At 32.4% G+C, this 20,299-nt stretch overlaps 1 protein-coding gene across 3 annotated transcripts in view; it reads right to left on the bottom strand.

The window, feature by feature from the left end:
- LOC124410109 (protein draper) overlaps positions 1–18,972 on the bottom strand; it is a 40,878-nt gene extending 21,906 nt beyond the window's left edge. For 2 of the 3 annotated variants that reach the window (XM_046888272.1, XM_046888274.1), the window contains exon 1: positions 18,713–18,971. The gene's annotated coding sequence lies outside the window, so the exon portion shown is untranslated. Of the gene's footprint in view, positions 1–18,712 lie in introns of all 3 variants that reach the window. The other variant, XM_046888273.1, reaches the window with a different exon arrangement.
- Positions 18,973–20,299: the final 1,327 nt, after the last annotated feature.

Below are 20,299 nucleotides of genomic sequence, written 5' to 3'. Positions count from 1 at the left end.
CACGTAATTACTCCGACACTCTCTCATCTCTCGTATCTCTCCCACCTCTCATCTCACTCTGTTAGTCTATCGCTACTCTTTCAGTTCCTCCGCTGTTTTCTCGCTCACTGCATGCAACAGCAGCAGCGTCGCGACTTTATACCGACAAACCGGTCAGACTAGGTTTCGTACGCAAGCCAAGCCGTGTTATAAACCGGAGGCTGAACCGAGGAGATACAAACTCAGATGAAATGAGATGAGATGGGGTCAAATCGATTTTTCAGGCTTGAGATCCGAATATTTATGGTAAATTTTTTACGCAATTACGCGTTTCCTCATTATTACAAAGTAACGTCAAATATGTAACTGAATTCCTTCAGAAGTATGATAATTATGTAAAAGAAGGTGGATAAATTGAAGACGAATAAGTAATTCTAAGTACGAATGGTTTTTCACGTGCAATTGAGGTTTAAAATTTGGGAATATCTTTTATACCGACAAGAGTTTACTCGACAGCTTATACTACAAGGAAAAGACTGATTTAATAATTTTTTAAATACAATAATAACTAATTTAACCCTGGTTATAGTAAAACCAATACAACATACACGTATATATATTTTCAATATTCACAGTCTTTTTAAAATTGCCAAATTTATGTATTACGTGTAATAAAATATTTCTTTGAGTATAAATTTCGACAAAATTGGAAACAAGTGAAGAAAAAGGACCAAAAAAAAAATATCAATACAAATGTCAATAACCTCTGACAAAATCAGTGTACACATGTGGTAACCATATAAGATAATTTCCACCCAGCTACAGACTTTGCATTACGAAAGTCTAAATATTTACTCGATGTGCTTACAATTCGATTGTTTTTACAAAAACCCAGTCTATATATATATAGATATATAAAAAACAACGCCACTTGCCATACGCGTAAATGTATCAACTTTCGGGACTATAATATTGAAAACAAAGGAAATGACTAAAGCTGACCGGATATCGTCGACAAGGTATTAAAAAGCACTCCAAAGTCCAAGGATGTTTGTATTACACAATTTTCAAACCTAGGCAAATGAACAGGTGTCTAGTCGTATCATAGACTCAAGATAATGTATGGATATAATTTAAATACCTGTTTTTCATACTTTCGAAATAGCATTAGACATGGAAATAAATTATTTCTAATCAAATTTATGATATTATGTTCAACATTTTTTTTCATAACTATATCAGAATTATACAGCCCCTATAATCGTTTCTACCACGTTTAAGAATCATTGAAAACGAATTCAGTTTCTTTTTTTTATCGCACGAGATAAATTGATGATTTGAAAAACTCACATGTGCACAGAATTGTTACTACAGGCTTATTAATTTAAAATAACAAATAATTTTCGAACTGTTTTCACATAACAGTTCAATTAAATAATATTGAAAGCATTAACTTCCTGGCATAACAATGGTGAAAAAAAAGTAAAATTTTATGGTCGTGAATCACGTGATGAAATGAGCGAAAAATTTTTATTGTGAAATAAGAAAGGCTATGTAGTTGTTCTAATGAAACAATGAATGAATTTTTTTCTATTTTTCTTTTTTTTGGTTATTGCTCAAGGCATTGAATTGCAAACTAATCGTCACGTTCTGCACCGTCTACCACCGATCTTCATCGTCTATTATTACATGTATTACGGAAAGGAAAGGAAAGCAATAAGGAAAGGCCGGCATATGGCAAGGAATAATAATTTAACCTGTGTTATGTATGTAACATAACATAAATATATATATGTACGTACGTGTTGACGACACAGTTTGCGGAGACAACTTTCACCACGTAACACTCGGGTGATTATATATTATCTTACATTGCATCGTACGTAAAGTGAAAAAAAAAAAAAGAAAATTCGAAAAAAACGAGTGATTTCATTTACTTGATCTCACTTGCCAATTATGCCTCAAATAAGATGAATTTTTTGGTACAAATCAGTTCTATTCACGTGTCTAAGGATTTTGAATCAGTGAAATATTTGTTTGAGAATTTACTGGAGCAATTGAACGTTGATTCCTGTGTTGATGATGTTCACTGATATTCATTGAACTGGTTTAAAAATGTCATAAAATTTGATGGTTTATTGGTAAGAAAATAGAAAGTTATTTAATGTCATGGTTGGCTGGCCAGAAAACGATAATCTTTATTAAGTTTATCACAAGTAAGTCGTGCATTGAGTATTTATCACGTTTATACCATATTCCTAAGCTAGAAATATTTTTTCTACCGTACAAAAATAGAAAGTAATATCACGGCTTCGTTTCAAATCGCTTCGTAATTAGAAATTTTGAATTTATTCAACGGTGATTCATTTTTTTCAGAAGAATTTTTTTTTTTTTAATCACTGAAGCAGGGTTGGGTTTCTTTTTCAGTAGTCAATCCAATATTCAAATTTATTGATCGTGATTCAATATCCTTGCAATGTTGTGAAATTAGATATTTAACTATGTACACATGATAAAAAAAAAGACGTCTAAATCAAACGATTAAGATTTTCGAGAATTTTGAAGACACATGAAACGAACAATCGACATTCAAGCTTTTTTCGAATTTCAGTATTTTCAAAGATATTTTCGTAGCTTACAAATATGACAATTTGTTAAATACTCAATGTACGACTATTTCGTGATAAAATTATCAATAACTTCAATTCTTGGCCGAACATGCCTTTCGAATAATTGCTAATTAGTTAATCAAAACTAGTGTGCATCATATAAAATCTAATTTGTACATCATACGTTATTAAAAAAAATAATTCCTCATTTTCAACTCAAGTTATAAATATCGATCTTTATCAAATGGTCTTACTTGTGACTAAGAATTTTTTCCTTCTCACATGCACTGCGTCTGGTTTTATGGTATACTTGAAGTACACATTTGGTGTCGTTTAAAATAGACTACCGCGTGATTCAAACACGAGTAGGGATGGGATGTGTGTGACGTGGGTTTGAGGTTTGGACTTTTAGATTTAGAATAACATCTATCTAGGGTGTGAGGAAGCAGGATGGACACTACACAGGAAACTGACTGATTGTTCTTTTTTATTTTCATTCTGAGAAATGTTTAGTGGTAAGCTACGGTTCTAATGATATATATATATATATATTCATATATATAATACGTGTAAACAATGCTCAGATAAGTATCGTGACATAAAATTATGAAACTAGTTTTAAAGAATATTCAATTGTGATAAATACGTGATTCTCGAAAAATATTCTATCAATTATTCAATATAATCTTTTCGTTTGGATATCATAATCAAACTAATGTTATAAACTAAAAGTACAGTTTTATGTGATTTTTTATAGGTGAATTGATACCAATTTCTTAGAATCGAATGAATATTTCATAGGTTACCGAAGAATAAATTACTAACAAATTAGCTGGATCATGAATTTTTTTTTACTCTTCCTGTGACCATCTTGATCACAATGAACACTAAGGTTTCTTATTACTGAATCGATTTTTACGATACTTTTTTCATTATGCACATTATTCACAAGTTGATATATATAATGTAAATGATTGTACTTCAATTAAATATACAAACTTCATCAACGTTTTCAGTACTGCTGACTTGTTAATAAACAGTGTTCATCAATTATACAAACAAATAAATTCACGACTTTCAAGAAATTGGTTGAAGAATAGAATTTTTATTTAAAATAAAGAAGTTCTACTTTGTAAATTTCCCTGTCTTTTATTCTCGCAAATTAAGAAACAGAAAAAACAATAAAATAAATAAATAAATCTGGTTTGAACTGGAGTGAAAAAATTACAGCTTGTTTTTTTGACATTTCAATTCGAGAATATCGGTATAATGCATTCATTGGCAAATCATCCATAGGTACGAGGAATAAAAAAGTCAAGAATCACAATCGCCAAATAAAAATTTTCAAAACAGGTTAAATAATAATATCCATACTATACGTACGCAGAATAGAAAGGTGAAACATTATTTACAATTTTCAAAAACCGAGTGAAAAAAAGAATTTAACTTCACGACAAATTGACGTTTTTGTGTTCATGATTGTAAAAAAAAACGGAAAAGGAAAAAATAAATGGCGATTCCAAGTAAGAATTCAAACTCGAAAAATTCACAACTGAAACATATAAATGGCTGAAGAAAAACATTTGCACGACAAAATACTTGGCAAGTGTACACATTCAATTTGGGAAACTGGCCTGAGAATGAGAAAAATATTTATATTATACGTTAGGTCAGAAAAAAAAAAAAAAAAAGTAACGAAATTCGTTGGAGTTTGCACGGAATGTCCCACATGCGCACTAAAATTCCGTTACGCTTTGCAAGCAAGCAGCAGCTGATATAACGCTTTTAATAATGTACACGAAGTGTCTTTTATTTAATATACATTGTATATATGCCGTACACAGTGTGAATCACGTCTCAAAATGAAGGAACATACGAGTGATAGAAAAACTCTAATGCAGCTGAGGGAAAATTGCAAAAAAAAAGATAAAATTAAAAAGAAAAAAAAAAAAGGAAATTCAAGGCGTACTACGAATGAAATAAGAAAAAAAACCTGCCCCATAAAAAACGCGCGTGATTCAGCAGCCCATTCATAGATATTCATCTGATTTACACATGTTTGGTGTGTTTTTAATGATAAACGAAAAAAAAAAAAAAAAGAAGAAAGAACTGTTTTTTTCGTAAACTTGCGTTCAGTATATATATATTTATATGTATATATAATGCGTTACGAATATCGTATGTATGCCTGATCGAGGCCTTTGGAGATGAATAATTTACGCTTGTATAATGTTTTATATACATATGTGTTATGTGTATATATATATATATATATACACTTATATGATGTGCGAACTCACATCGCTAGAATAAGTCAGGAATTCTGAGCAGAGGGAGAGAGGCAACAGGAAGTCGTATGTGTCATTGGATTAATTACATATGCGTCGGTAGCCACGTTTAGCGAGCAAAAACATGATTTTTTTCTTCTTTTTTTCTTTTTAATTTTTTTTTTTTGGTTCGTTCTGTTTCGTACGTCATGTTCAATTTCTCGGATGTAAATTTCGGTCGCGTAAACGCGAGGTATTTTATTATACCTAATACATGGTATTATAACCGTTGGAAGAAAGATCGACTAAATAAATATAAAATTTTTATCAACTAATCATTTGACAAGATTTTTCACTGCGTATAAGGAATCATTTTAATTTATTTATTTTCTTTTTATTATTATGAGTTGATGATAAATCATTAAAAAAAAAAAAAAAAAAAAAAAAAAACAATTTCTTTTTTCGAACCATTTCACTAAGTCTATATTCGTTGCAATTTTCCAATTACAAATTAAAAAAAATATATTCTCTATCTACTGCTAAAACATGATAAAGTCTGCTGTTGAAAGAAAATATTATCTTCGTGATTTTTGGCTGGTTTTTGATGCCGAGAATTCAGTTCAATTCTAAGAATCTTGTCGAGATTTTTGCAAGCCAAAAATCTGATCTCGGAACTACTGGATTTGATAATCTTCTCAACCTTCTCAATTATCGAATAAACCCTAATATATCATAAGTGCAACGAAAATCCCGTCGCAATTAATAAATAAAACCGTGACTCGTCTAAATCTTGTTATATATATATATATATATATATATATATATATATATATATGTATAATAATACCAAGTGCATGAACCAGCAGCACAATCAGGCATAACGTAATATAATATAACCACATATGGGTGAATCACGGGATGCGGTTTGTAAGAGCAATAGCAAGGAATGTGAGTGATAGATATGAGTTCACGTCAAGAGATGCACAGCTGCTGCACGAGACTAAGGATATGTGAGAGTGCGTATGTGCATACAATCTAAACAATATAAACAAACACGTATTACTCATTTTCAATAATAAATAGATTATTTGATTATTTTTTTTGTCTGTGAAAAATTCGTCATATTCGAGTATATCATAAAATATTTTTAGTGTGACAAAAATGAAATCATTTAATTAAATCGGTATAAAAATATTACAAAACTCGAGATTCTTGAAACATTTGTGTACCGATTTACTTTGTACTATTCCATTTTCATCTTACAATTAGTTAAAAAATTTCAGGTCAGACGTCTAATCGTTTACTTTTTTTCGTAAAAATAAAATTAGAACAATTTGTTTTTGCCCCTTTGCCAGGTACAGGCAATTCTCGAAGTTCTGCCTTGAAATAAATTTCATATTCGGAAAGATCAGACTTTCTCTTTTTCTTCTTTACAAATCATATTCAAAAAAAATTTCTTCTTGTCAAAAATAGCACAATACAAGATAAATTAATCGAATTAATGGGAGACACCCGGATGTCGTACGCACAATTACAGCGGTGCCAAGTATTCTGGTTATATTGAGGTTATCGAACCGAAGAGGACCGTGATCCTCACCGGAAGTGGTCAGTTTCCGTGGTCTGGATTGAGTGGCGATGCGGAGCAGCATGAGAATTTTCTTCCGCGAAGAACTTATTAACGTGTACGAGGTGCGCCGAGTGACCGACAAGATTGTCGTATAACAATAGCAGAAAAGACAATGAGATAAGATAAGGTAAGTAGGATATCTTTTGCGTTGAAATTAGAGATGATCTGTGATTTGAGTACATCGGAAATTATATTTTGAAATAACACGTGTGGCTTTATAATTAGATAATTATACTATGTATAGATAATTATAGACGAATCATTCTTCACAGTTATAATTAGATAATCGAATTGTTGTAAATTGAATGATCATGGGGATAGAAAAAACGAAATTGATGTGACGATGTCATACGGTTAGATAAGAAGAAAGAAATCTTGATCAGTTACTAATAATTAGTTGATAAATGAAGAAAAATTGTGAATTATGAAACAGAAATTGTGAAAATAGACGAAGGAAATAAAATTCGACAAAGAATCAATCAATCCTCAGTCGACCTGAATTTAAATTTGTTTTTTTTTCCGTATTTTAATGAAAAACGTATAGGAATGGTGTGAAATTCGTGCTAGACGAATATTAGTAATATTCTAAGTCTTCTCGTAATATGGACAAGGCATCCGACGTCTGCGACGTAACATGTCGCGTTCTATTATCTACTTGACGGAGATTTGATCTTCTTTTTTCCCCCCCAGATTAGTCACGCCTCAGGAGAAGCGTCACATGGCTACGACACTGCATTATAAACGTCAGTTCAAAGAAAAAATAAAAGCTGGCAAAAGAGAGAGAGAAAGAAAAACTGACTAATCAGATAGAAGGAATACAATCAGAAGAAAATTCTGAGAAAATTTTCTACTTCCTTTGGTGTTCATTATCTCCATTCGTAATCTACCCAATTTCCTTTATTCTGCATATTTTACTTATATATATATATATATATATATTACATATACAGTGGATTGTATAAATTTATCTGTATGCAATATATATATATGAGTCATTATAATCTCTAATAAAAAAAATATACGTAAATAAATACAAAGGATATCAAGGTTGGATTTTTCATGAATCAGGCTTTCCATCGATCGGTTGAAACGAAACACAAAGTACTACGACCAAATGATCCAGAAATAATAACTCAATATACTAACTCAAACAAAAATAACACGTGTGAAATTTAATTTCATTCAATTTAATTTAATTTCATTATTTGTCAATTTTTTGTCGTACTCGTTTCATTTTTAACTTGAGTTATTTTTGTATTATTTTTAAACGGGCTATAAATATCAGTCATCCAAAAACACGACTATCAACCTACAATGTCAAAAAATTTACTTTTTCCAAAGAACTTTGCACCGTTGATATTCATGTAATCGAGCTCAATCTAAAATAGAGTTTATGTCTTATTTGCTGCACCGTAAACCAGCCTTCAAACTCTGCACGATCAGCACCCCATGCGAGGGGGCGACGCGGTTATTGAGGGGCTTTGCAGATAAAGGGTGCAAAGCTTGTACCTCGTGTATAAAAGAGTGACGCATTCACAGCTCGGTTTTATGTCGTAGTTGCAATCATTGAGGAACAATAAAACACACGTAAAACAAAATTATCAAAAAACTTCAACATGTAATGTAAAAAATTTGTGTTAAAATTTTTTTAACTATCGTAGTCATTACAATTACGATTAACAAAAATCTTCTGTAACTAACTAAAATAAAGAAAAAATCAACATTATGATAAGTGTAATAAAATTTGTCTATTACAAAAAAGCACAACAAATAATAAACAGCTTTAATTCTACAAAATACTTTTTTCAACAACTATCATACGTGCATGTAAAATTGGCAAATTTATAAACATTTCCAACCGTGTAATTCAAAGATTATCATTGAAAAGAATTACGAAAAGATTTATCCAACTTTTTTCTATTTCCAACTGATTGCGGATAAAATAACGAGTAAAACTTATCCTGCTGAAAATTATTTCCTCGACCCCTGCAGCTATATATTAAATATTCCCCGACTACATACAGCATATTTCCGGGTTTCCAGCCCCTGCATATTACAATAGAGGTTCTACTGTACATCACTGTGCACATTGTGACCCACCCACATTATACTTTAGAAATGAAACTTGGGCTCGAAGGCGCTGCGTTGCACCCCATCCGCTATACACGCAGCCAAGTCTGTCGTCTGTAGAAATTGTTGCACCGTATATCATACACTCGTTGAAATGCGAACACGCGTGCATTTGTGCGTATGTGTGTGTGTGTGTGCGTGAAATATACGAGTGAAATAATTACGCAAGGATCTACTCTAAAAGGGGGCTGAAAACTCTCGGGGTTGTAGACAGGTAAAAAGTGCGCGAAAGGGAAAGCGTGGAGTGAATTTATCTTGAGCTTGTTGTCGCGAAAAAACCGGCTGCAGTTTAAAAACGGTTTTCTTTGCAATTGTTTGATTATTTTTTCTTCGTTTACATTTTCTTTGTGATCTTTCATCATATCGTATATAAATATATATGTTCATGTAAACGCGTATGAATAACAGAACAAAAAACAATATGTAATTGCAAGAACAAAGCGAAAAATAATTGCACTCGGTGATAACGAAAAAGAGAAAAAAAGAAAAGAAAATAAATTCCGAAGGCAAGGAAATAAGAATAACATGAATAATAATGACGCGATGAAAAATAATAATAATTCCAACTGCAGGCTAAAAAGAAAAAAAAAAAAAACAAGTTGTTTGGAGCATGCAGATACCTCGAGACATGACAAAGAAATTCTGCATGACTGCAGTGAGCGCGAAATGCAACGCAGCAAGCGAAATTCTACATCGTATATACGGAGACAAATTTTTTCTTTCTTTCGTCCTTGTGATGCATATACCTAACCAATTATTATTATTATTATTGTTATTATTTTAACAAATTTATATAGTTTAATTTATTCGGAAAACATTTTTTCATAAAGTCACTGAAACAGATTTTCTTCGTCTCGGTAGCTGATTAATTTACGATATTAAACATATATATGTATTCTTCGTGAAATTGAATATAAAACTAAGTGTGGTGAAAAAGTAAAGAAATATATAAATGAGGATATAAAAAATCGCAGAGTGGATTTAACGAATCTAGACTAGACTTTCAACAATTCTGAAGGAATTTGACATCAAGTATAAATATTTTAGATTTTAATTGCGAATCCAGAATTTTCTGTCCTTGTATTTCCAAATAAATCCTTGCAGCTCACGAACATGATAATTTGCTAAATAAATAAAGACAATCAAATTTTTACACATCTAACCCCATCTGTCAGAAATTTTTTAAACACCAAATTATCAATCAATTCTCTCAAAAACTAGAGTAGATATTAACTTTGTGTACAAACTGTGCCAATCAATATTTCTAGAGCTTCAGTTTAAGGAGCTTAAAAGTCATCAGGTAAGTGTACCAGTTACCGTCTCTGTCCAAATTATTGACCGCTTTTTTGGTTCTATCCGTTTGATTCTTAGTTATAAAATGAACAAAAAACAAATCTGTACCTCTAACCCGCTAGCAAATGGCTTTAGACATCAAGAAATTCACAATTCGTGCTGTCAATTAATAATTTTGAAAAATAAAGGGTTCAATAATTGGGTCTAAACGTGTCAATAACTGATACACTTACCTTAGCAGAGGGTCAAGGGCCCGAAATGAGACCGGAATTTTAACGGAGTGTTACACCGGAAGTGGGTAATCAATTTAGAAGTTTGATCGACAAATATAACATGAACATATATGGTAAACACAATGGAGTGCGTCGTCGTATGTATATGTATATAGGATACGTAAACTAAACGGTGCTTCGAAATAATTGCTTTTATCCAAACTGTTAAATAAATAATAAAATATTGTACATTCGTCGGTCCACTCTGTCCTTTATATTGTTTATTATATACACCACGCTTGTGCGATTATACTTCATATATATATATAATATATAAACTGCAGCTCGGCTGGTAGAGATAATTCATAATCACTTTGCCGAGACAATGAAGATAAACTTATCTACATAATCGTATAAACATAACTTGTACGTAAGGATGTTTTGAAGAAAAAAATCTGTACCCAGATGAACGATGCAAAGAGATAAAGATTTGTTGCGATTATAAGAGAGATGCGCAATAAATTATAATTTAATGGCGACTGACAAATTGAATGGAGGAATATAACACTGATTTCATTTTCTGTATAAGCTTTTCACTTCACTTTAACTTGTGATGAAGATAAATATCCGCTCAGTCATAGTTGATCAATTTTTAATATGGACATTACATGTCAACTGTATGCCAAGCCATGTTTGTTAATTATGGTTGTCGGAATAAATTTTTGTACGCATTTTATTAATACGAATGAAAATTCGAACGGTATCTGGGAAAAAGCGAAATACTATATTCATATAATTTATGATCAGGTTTGAAAGTTGTTAATCAATCTTGATCTTGCATACGTATATCTACTTTAACCGAAACTAGTTTGCTGTACGATTCATCGTTTGACAATGTATACGAGAAATTTGAGTAGATCAAGAGTGATATATACAGTAGAGGGAATAGAAAACTTTTTTTTTGTTATAATACAAACAAGTCGTGAAAAAATTCTCGTCGAATTTGTTTGCTTTTTTTTTTTTATACAAGCAAAAAAAAAAACTGACTGGATTGAAATTTGGAAAAAAATTTATTTCCTATACGCGTACTAATTAAATGATCGCGATTTTTGTGGGTGCGATAATTCAAAAGAGCCTGTATTTTCACTGTCATTATTATGTATAAGATACATAAGATTATTTACATTCAAAGAAATACTTGGAAATTTGTTGACTCTGATTAAAGGAATTTTGTTAATGACCAGATTTCTATTTTTCATTTTTTCTTTGATTTTTTTTTTTTTTTTTATGTTTCTTCTAACAATTAATTTTTGAACCGTTGTTGGGGCTTCAGGAGAAAAACAATCAGTCAGCAAGAGATTGAGAAAAGTACAGAACGTTTGTTGCTAATTTCGAGTCATAAAATTCGAAACATTTTTTTTTTTCTTTCAAACGAACGAATCACAGCACGTTTTCTATTGCAACAATTTTTTACTGTTCTTTGAAAGAAAAGTTTTCTGTGAAATACAAATCCGTGTAGGTATATATGTATTAACGAATCAAAAAGCATTGTTTGAGAAATAGTCAGCATTTTCACCTTGAAAAAAATTACTTAACTCATGATTTATATAATGATCAAGATAACGGTAATTAAAATTTCAGTAAAAAAATATTTTTCTTTTAATAAATAAATAAAATGAAATATCTGGCAACGAATATGATCTCGCCTGGCATACAATAACTTCTATATATGTTTGGTATGTCAAGTGTATCGTATATTATTCAAAGCCGAAAACGCAGCGCAGGATCCTCAAGAGATGTGTTTATTTTTAAATCATCATCATAACGCGTTATACGTACTCGAACAATATGATCTTTGCATGAAGATTTTTTTTACGCGCACATGTATTAAGGGAAGAAAAGACTAAAAATAATTATGAATTACGTTTTTTGATTTTTTTTTTTTTTTTTTGATTAAACGGTAATTGAAACAATAACAACAGATTCAAAACTATGACAATGTGACGTCACTAGCATTACTACGAAATGTCTATGTAACATATTATGCAAATTCAGTGAAATTTAATTCTAATTTATTCTACATTCGCAATTAACTTTTTTCACAGAAAAGAAAAATTGTGACAATTTTGCCTTCGTCTGTTTAGAAAATACACGTATGAAAATGAATCTGTTTACAGAATGCAAAGATCCAAATCGTCGTCGTCTCAAAATACTATAGAATTAAGGAATTGAAATTTGAAAAAAAAAAAAACAACAACTGAAAAGGTAATTTATAAAATAAACGGAAAGAAACTGAGGTAACTGGAAGAATTATATTATAAATAAAATCAATAAAGCTTGCAGTGATTGCTTAAGAAAATTCGTTTCCAAATTTTGCTACAATTCTTTGAAATACTTCAGGCAAAAATAATCAGTTCAGTTCTATACTTATGATACGTGAACTCGAATTATCAGAAATAATATTGAGAAACATTAAATTGCGCTTCACAATTTAACAACTAATAATCTGCTGCGTCTTAGTTTTTGAATTGTTATACTTGAGTAGGAAAAATTTTTTGTTTCTCCCATCGGTTAGATTTGGTTTACCAGATTAATAACTTGATAAGTAATTATAACCAACAAGTTTTGTTCGTGTTTGTGTTTTCAAAGAAAAAATTGATAAAAAAAAAAAAAAAAAGAAAAAAATCAACTTCTCAACAAAATTCTCAACTTTTTGTTTTTCTCGTTGTTCTGCAGGTTTTCCGCAATTTCGTATCTAATAAATGACCTTGGACCAGATCCAGAAAAAAAAAATATATATATATATATACATACGATGTTACACGAGGTACATAAAATATCGAACCGGAACGGTGACGTACATAGATAAGTATATACGTAGTTACATAGATATTTTGAACGATCTTTCTTGAATCTGTAACCCGGTCCATTTCACCGCAGCTAAACTTGACCTCATTTTCCGTATTTTCTCTCTCCAGATACGTATAACTCAACTTTTAGCTTACAGAAAAATTGTCTTTCCCGAATTCCTTTTCGAGTATCGACGGTGAATTAAATTTGTTTGTTACTTTTTCTCTGTTTTTATTCCTCTTTATCTCTCTCATTTGTATACCGTGCACGCACATCTACGATTAACTCGACGTGGCAAGGATGTTTGATCGCAAATTTATAAATGAATTAAATAACATGTGTGAACAACTAATTTATACGATGACTGAACCGCGATCGAACGCGCTTAAGTTATGGATTATATTTATAGAATATCAGATATTCGCGATTGAATAATTTGAGTCTGTTTATTGTATCGAAAAACAATTTTCTAGCCTGATGAAAATCCATTTCAATTCTGTACCGAATGTTCAATTAATTGATAGACAAATATTTATTAGGTTTAGGCAATTCGATTGAAATATTTTATTGAAAATTATACGGTATAAGAATTGACTGTCCTGATTTATAAATTTAATCGAATGTAATTTGAATGAGATAAACCGCAGTACGCAACTTTTAAACTGAATAGCAATTATTATGAACTGGATTGCAAATTAAAGGTAAGAAAAAAAAAAAAAAAATAGCATGCAAGGAGGTAAAATTCTATACATACGTAAAATAGAAAAGTTGGGCAAAGTACTAATGGCTGCATACTATAATAAGTATATGCATATGTATGCGTGCAACTTAAACGAATTGCGTAACGATGCTAGCTGCATTATTATAAGCTACAATTGTGGTCAGCTATTTTCTATCAACTGTTATTTTAGCTGGTCTAATATTCGCAGTCCGTATTATACAGCAGGGGAAGTTTTTTGAATGAAATTTTGAACAGATCTATTTAACAATATTGAATGAACCACAATTCGTTTGTCTGTTAATTTAATTCGATGCAATAAGCATAAAAGTTATATAAATTTCTTTCATCGATGGTAAGGATGATAAATTATTATTCAGGAATAGATATAAATAATTGAATCAATATGTTTTACTGGATTTAATTATTATGCTTCATTCAATGTTTGTTAAATTAACATAAATCGAAGTTACATAAGTATAAGCAGAAAGTCATAAACTCTAATTGCAGTTTCTCTCAGTTTTATACGTTGCAGTTCTACAAATGGAGCAGCTGCATACGATGATGTAACTATAAAAACAGTGAATAATATCTGAGAGATGTTGGAACAAAGAAGAAAAGAGAAGGGAAAAAAATTTAACCTGAAAGAATGCAACTTAGAAAGTTTGATTCAAATAACTGCATTATTTTTTTCATAGAAAAATTAAATAAAATCCCCAGACAATTCGCGGAACGACAAAATTTCCCACAATTGTCAGATTGTATATATATATATATATATACACACATTCGTACATACGTTTATTCATACACATAATTTTATAATAAGAAAGTTATATACACGAGGAAAGTTCGCCGTAATGATGTTGCGGATAAATGCGGGATAATATTTATATAAAGCTTATTTTTCGTAATTAGTGTCAAATATATTTCGTAATGAATTGAGGAGTAAACAACAAGTGGCAGAACTGCGGAGATAAGATATTTACAACAAATTAACGAATTAACGAATTTGCCTGGAGAGAAGGAGACTCTAGTTTTGTTTCTTTGAAAGTTTTTTGAGAATATCTCAATTATCGAAAAGTAGAATAAGATCAATTATAAGAGTTTCGAGAATTGTGTCTTAGAAAATATTTTATCTAGTGGTTCAATTTCATAATCGATATAATTACTGTTCTTCATCACTGATATCGTTTGTAAAGGATTATCGCAAAGCTTCGTGATTCACTCAGAGATAAACGGTGGAAAAAATTATAATAATAAAAAAGAAAAATGTGATAGACTGTCAATCATTTCTATAAGAATCAACTGTTAAAATTAACTTTAAAATAAGAACATTTAACATGGAATTCGTAGATTGATATCGACATTCAACGTTTTACCTAAAAAACCATTCGAAGAAAGTATTTCGGATAAAGATTAGTCGAACCTCATCTCGAATTTGAAGCAAAAAATGATTTGCTATATAGTCGATTTAATACTGCAAAGAATTTTTTCAACCAGGATAAAAAGGATAAAGTAGTTTTTAAAAGACGAAAATTATTGAAATATATATATATAAAAGAAGCAGAATTCCAGTGGATTAATTAGGTTACAGTAATATTGATAAACTAATATATATATATATATACTGCATGAATACAAAAATATTTCTTAAATAATTCAACATTCAGCAAATAAAAGTGCGAGAAAAAAATTCTCCCAACTCCAGAGTAATTGACTTCTTTCTCAGGTCGTCGACAAAATTTTTTTCTCAGTTACGCCAAATTATTATTACACGGTATGAACATATTATATTTCTGACCACACTAATCAAGGAACTAGCAAATATTTATTCCTTATCAAAACTGCCTCGCTAGTTTTACATTTCGCCTGCTGAACCTGTACCGTCAATTTCCTGTTCAACGTTACGCGCAAACATAATACGGCTGATAAGTAATTCCAAACATTCGCAGAGTCAATTAGATAGTGAACTTTGACCGAGTGATATTTTCGGGATAGTTTCGCATGAGACTGTAATAAGCTTACTTGGTAGTGATAAAATGCGAAGTAATTTTGTGACGCGAGCTTGTCATTAATTATTTATTGCCATCGGTGTATATTTTACACAGCTAAAAACAATAAGAAACGTAAATTAAAATAGAAAGAGAAATCTGGGACTGAAATCAGTCACGTTGTATTTAATCAAAACAACAAGTTTCTTTTACACAGAAAAATTAACATTCGAATCCCACCAATTTCAAATGCTAACAAAAAGGATCCTACAATTTTAATGAATTGCAGTGCAATTTGTTGGCAAATAAATATCAAAAACATACATCGGTTAATTTGTAGACAATTTATTCACGAAAAAAAGTAACCCTATTCGTTATTAATTAAGGTCACACAGACGAAGCGAAATTTGATATAGAGTATGAATCTTATGCGCGAAATTGATAAAAATTGGATGAAACGATCATTCAAAACTTTTGTAAACTTGAGTTATTGATCTCGTATCAGCACACAAGCTTTTCAATTATCATGGGACGACGTTTTGGTACAAAAAAACTTGATCACAAATCGGGGCTATTTTCAATAAACATCAATCATCACGAAGAATTGAACATTTTTCATTCGAATGCATGATTTTGAATTCCGTTTTGTCTTCACTTGCAGGATCAGTAAAACCCGCCTCGATCTGCAACTCGAGGATCACTTTTTGAATTTTGATTTCATCGATCATTTGTTTTATTCAACACTCTAATGTGGACGATGGTGCGATGGTTGATACATCCTGAGTTTGATTGATCAATTGGGTCTGTTGCACTTCAGAGTCACGACAGGACCGAAACAAAAGAGAAGGAGAAAAACTAGGAGAATAACGACCTCGAATCTTGTCGAAGTGACGCAGATGAAAAGTGAGCTCGGTGAATATTCTGAGCGAAGGTCATAACCGCCTCTTTATTTCCTACCTTACTCGTTGTTGTTAAAGATCAGAAACTGAGCACGAAGAAGAGAGACAAGAAAAAGAAAGAATAACAACAGTACGTATACTACTTCAACGTCATCATCATCATCGTCACCATTATTTTTTAATCGTGGAAAAGTACATTTTTTTTTATCACATTTTTTCTCTCTCGCACAGCCTCGCATTTAAAGTGCAATGCGCTCAATCGCTCGCAACGAACATCAATTAAAATAATCTCTGAACTGTTTGTTGCGCAATTGCAATGCCTATATGTATATACCACTTCCGCAATGTGTGAAACACGATTTATAAAACAAAGACTGCATCAATAATTATTCGCAAAAAAAAACAAAAAAAAAAAAAACAAAACCGCTTTACCTGCACTCGGTTTCTATAGATAATCTATAAGGTATACGTAACAAACCAATAACGCAGAAGAAATTGAAAATGACTTGCGTTGATTCGAATGATTCAATGATAAATCTAATATCTCTACTATAATCTTCTCTACGATCCGGATGTGATGTTTACACTTCAAATTACGTATTAATAATCGCATTGTCTGTATGTTGAGTAGTAAATAAATAAATATATAGGTCATTCGAGTTGTGGATATGCAATTAAGATTACAGAAAAAATGAGCATATGGTCGTTGTTACAATTGTGTGGCGTTTTTCAGAATTCTGATAAAAATATAAAAAATAATAATAAATTATACGATCATGTAATTGCTGTAACGTGATGTATAATTACGAAGTTGAAGTTAGTAGCAAAATTTTATATTACAATTTCGAACCACTCTGTTGTAGAATAGTGACACAGAAACGTTTCTACAATACGAGTAAGTGTATGCTTTGCTTTATAACAATTCACTGAATTTCAGAAAATCCTAAGATGGTGAAATAATGATTTTCTAACAATACACTGAGAGAAAAAATCATTGAATCAACTAAATATGTGGTCACGAGGGGCAGAGTAGATATTTTCTCGTGTCAATTCAAGATCTACTGTTGGTCCAACAAAATCTAGTTGAAATCAACTAAACATTTAGGTTTGGTTTTGGTATAGTAACAAAATAATGTTATTAGCTTCAACCTCGTACGTGAATTGAAATTTTTTTTTTTGAAACTCGTTGATTCCGAGTTGCTTTCTAAATCAAATTTCTTTGGTCAATGCGGGTAATTGTTTGACCGAAGTTTTACTTCCGAGACTTTCTCTTCTCGTTTCTGAGGTTCGGAGTAATTTTTGGGCTGCATTCCAACCGGGTTAGCGTTTCTAGGCATCGCGCGGGAGGTAGTAAATTGTCAGAATACTGCGAACCACCTGCGGCTTCTAGCCAGTGGTTCAACCGCGTTGTGCGTAACAACGACCTTCGTCTCACCGCGCATAGAAAGAGAAAGAGCGACAAAGATCGTGAGAAGCGAGTCAGTCACGTGACAATAACGATACTTAGACACCACGATCGTCATCTCTCAAAGCGTTCAGGCGGGACGAAACCAAAAAGCGAGTGCATTCCGTGCGCTTCGTGTTTCGAGCCCTCAAACTAGGGGGTGGGGGTCAAAACTTGGAAGGTCGACCATATTTCTAATGGCCGATGTATCGAAATTTCAAACATGCTCAAATAAAATAACTAAAGATGAATTGTTCGAAACATTGAATCACTGATTAGTAGTCATTCAAATCAGCGATACTTTCAGAAATCAGGATTTCGAACAATTCATCTTTAGTTATTTTAGTTTCACATGTTTGAAATTTCGATACATCGGCCATTAGAAATATTGACCCTTCTAAGTTTTGACCCCCACCCAACTAGGGCACAAAGAACCAACGGAGGGGACGACGCGACGCGTCACAATCGGCCGTCGGGTAGCATAAACTAGATTCCACAACCACCGTCAGAGGGGGGGAGCGGGGGGGGGGGGGGGGGAGGCAGAAAGAGACGTGATTATACGATGCACTCTTTCTCTCTGCCACAGCGGCAGCTGTAACGGTTCATTAAAGCCGCAGGCCAAAGCTGGGAAACCGCAAACGATGAACAGAACGAGGACGTCGTCATATAAACACTCAGGTAAACACTTACATTGTTTGTTGAGAGATAAATCCGATCCAAGGGTTCCCCGGCTCCCTCTTTTGCACTGGAACTTGAAATCGGTAGCGTTCGGTGCACTGTGGGAGCTCAGAATGCAATCGGCGGATCTGATCGCTCGTTGAAAAACCACTCGCGCACTGCACTACGAGGTTCACTTCCAGTTTTTTCCACTCTTGCACTGTCCGATGACTATCGTTAATATATCTCGCGTCCCGCTTGATGCCGAGAAGGATCTAGCCGCACTGAATCGAACCAAATTCTTGAGCGTCCCTCGGCCAGAGATACTAGTTTCTCTTGTTCCCGCCGGCGGCGCTTGCGTTCTAACTTTTCCGTCTAGCGGCTCGCTTAGCGAACTTCAAGCGAACTCCAATGCGAGTTATCGCGTGTAGATCGACTCTCTCGAGGCGAGGTAAGGCTAGGCATCTGATTTACCGACGCTGCGAATTTTTCCCGCCATCGTGGATTTGCGTTCGTCTGATTGTATAGATCCGATCCATTACGCTGTAATTGCAAAATGAGTAATCAATAACGCGTGACTTTTTTTATAACGTAATGTTTGTTCATTTTAATAGCAATTTTCAAATTAAGCTGGTTTTTGATTTAGTTTTTGAGACGCCATTGACATTCTGCTCTGCTTCGAACACCATTTGTCTACTTAATCGACCCGATGTTTCGATAAACTGCGGGCAGAATTGGCAAAATCAGAAAATAGAAACACCACGATATCCAGTTTTTGTGAACGTGGAGATCAATTTTTTAGAATCTTTACAAGATTTAGAAAGGTAAGGTACTGAAAATAATAAATTGTATCGCTACAATTCTGCTATATTCTAACTCAATCTGACGATTCTGTATCTTGGGTTTTCATACTTATCTTAGTGTTTCTTACATTTTGGTTTCGTTATATTCAAAATTCATCGCTACATTTTGAAAAGTGGACAAAATATTTTTTTGCGTACTTGAAAATTCGTTATTCTGATCATCTATTTTACGATTCTTTCATGTTTTCATCCTCACCTTTCCTCTCATACTTTCAGAATAGAAATCAAGAGTTAGTCAACAATATTAATAAATTACAGTAAAGCTGTGTTACTTGTATCAAATCAAACCACAGTACGTCTAGATTTCCTGTTTTCTTTTTTCTCTCTTCAAGTATTTCACTTCGTTACCTTCCTCTGATAACTAATTTTCTGTAATAATTTTTTCTCGGCGTGAGAATTTCCGTTAAACTCCGTGCTTGACTCAAATTAACTATTTCTGTCCTTATTTCTTTATTTCACCAGCTTTTTTTTTAAGTGCAATTGGAATAGATTGAAACTTTGCGCTTAACCGTATGGAATCTGCAGCTTCAACGTGTAACTTCAGTTGCAATATCAGGCGTTCAGAAGTATGGTATTCATGCTTTTCAGGAGCGATGGCGCCACAGGATGGATCGAAGTGTGCTGTGATCTTATGGACAGCCTGCACACTATTTTTGCCGCTACTGTGTGGCGGCAATGAGTATGAATTCAACAGAAACAAATTCACGGTGTGATTTTCTGATGTATTGAGCTTGCTGTTACCAATATTTCATTTCCT

Source organism: Diprion similis, chromosome 8 (assembly GCF_021155765.1).
Source record: "Diprion similis isolate iyDipSimi1 chromosome 8, iyDipSimi1.1, whole genome shotgun sequence".
Lineage (NCBI taxonomy): Eukaryota > Metazoa > Arthropoda > Insecta > Hymenoptera > Diprionidae > Diprion > Diprion similis.
The sequence above is the reverse complement of the archived record's forward strand: the minus strand, read 5'-3'. Positions and strand labels throughout refer to the sequence as shown.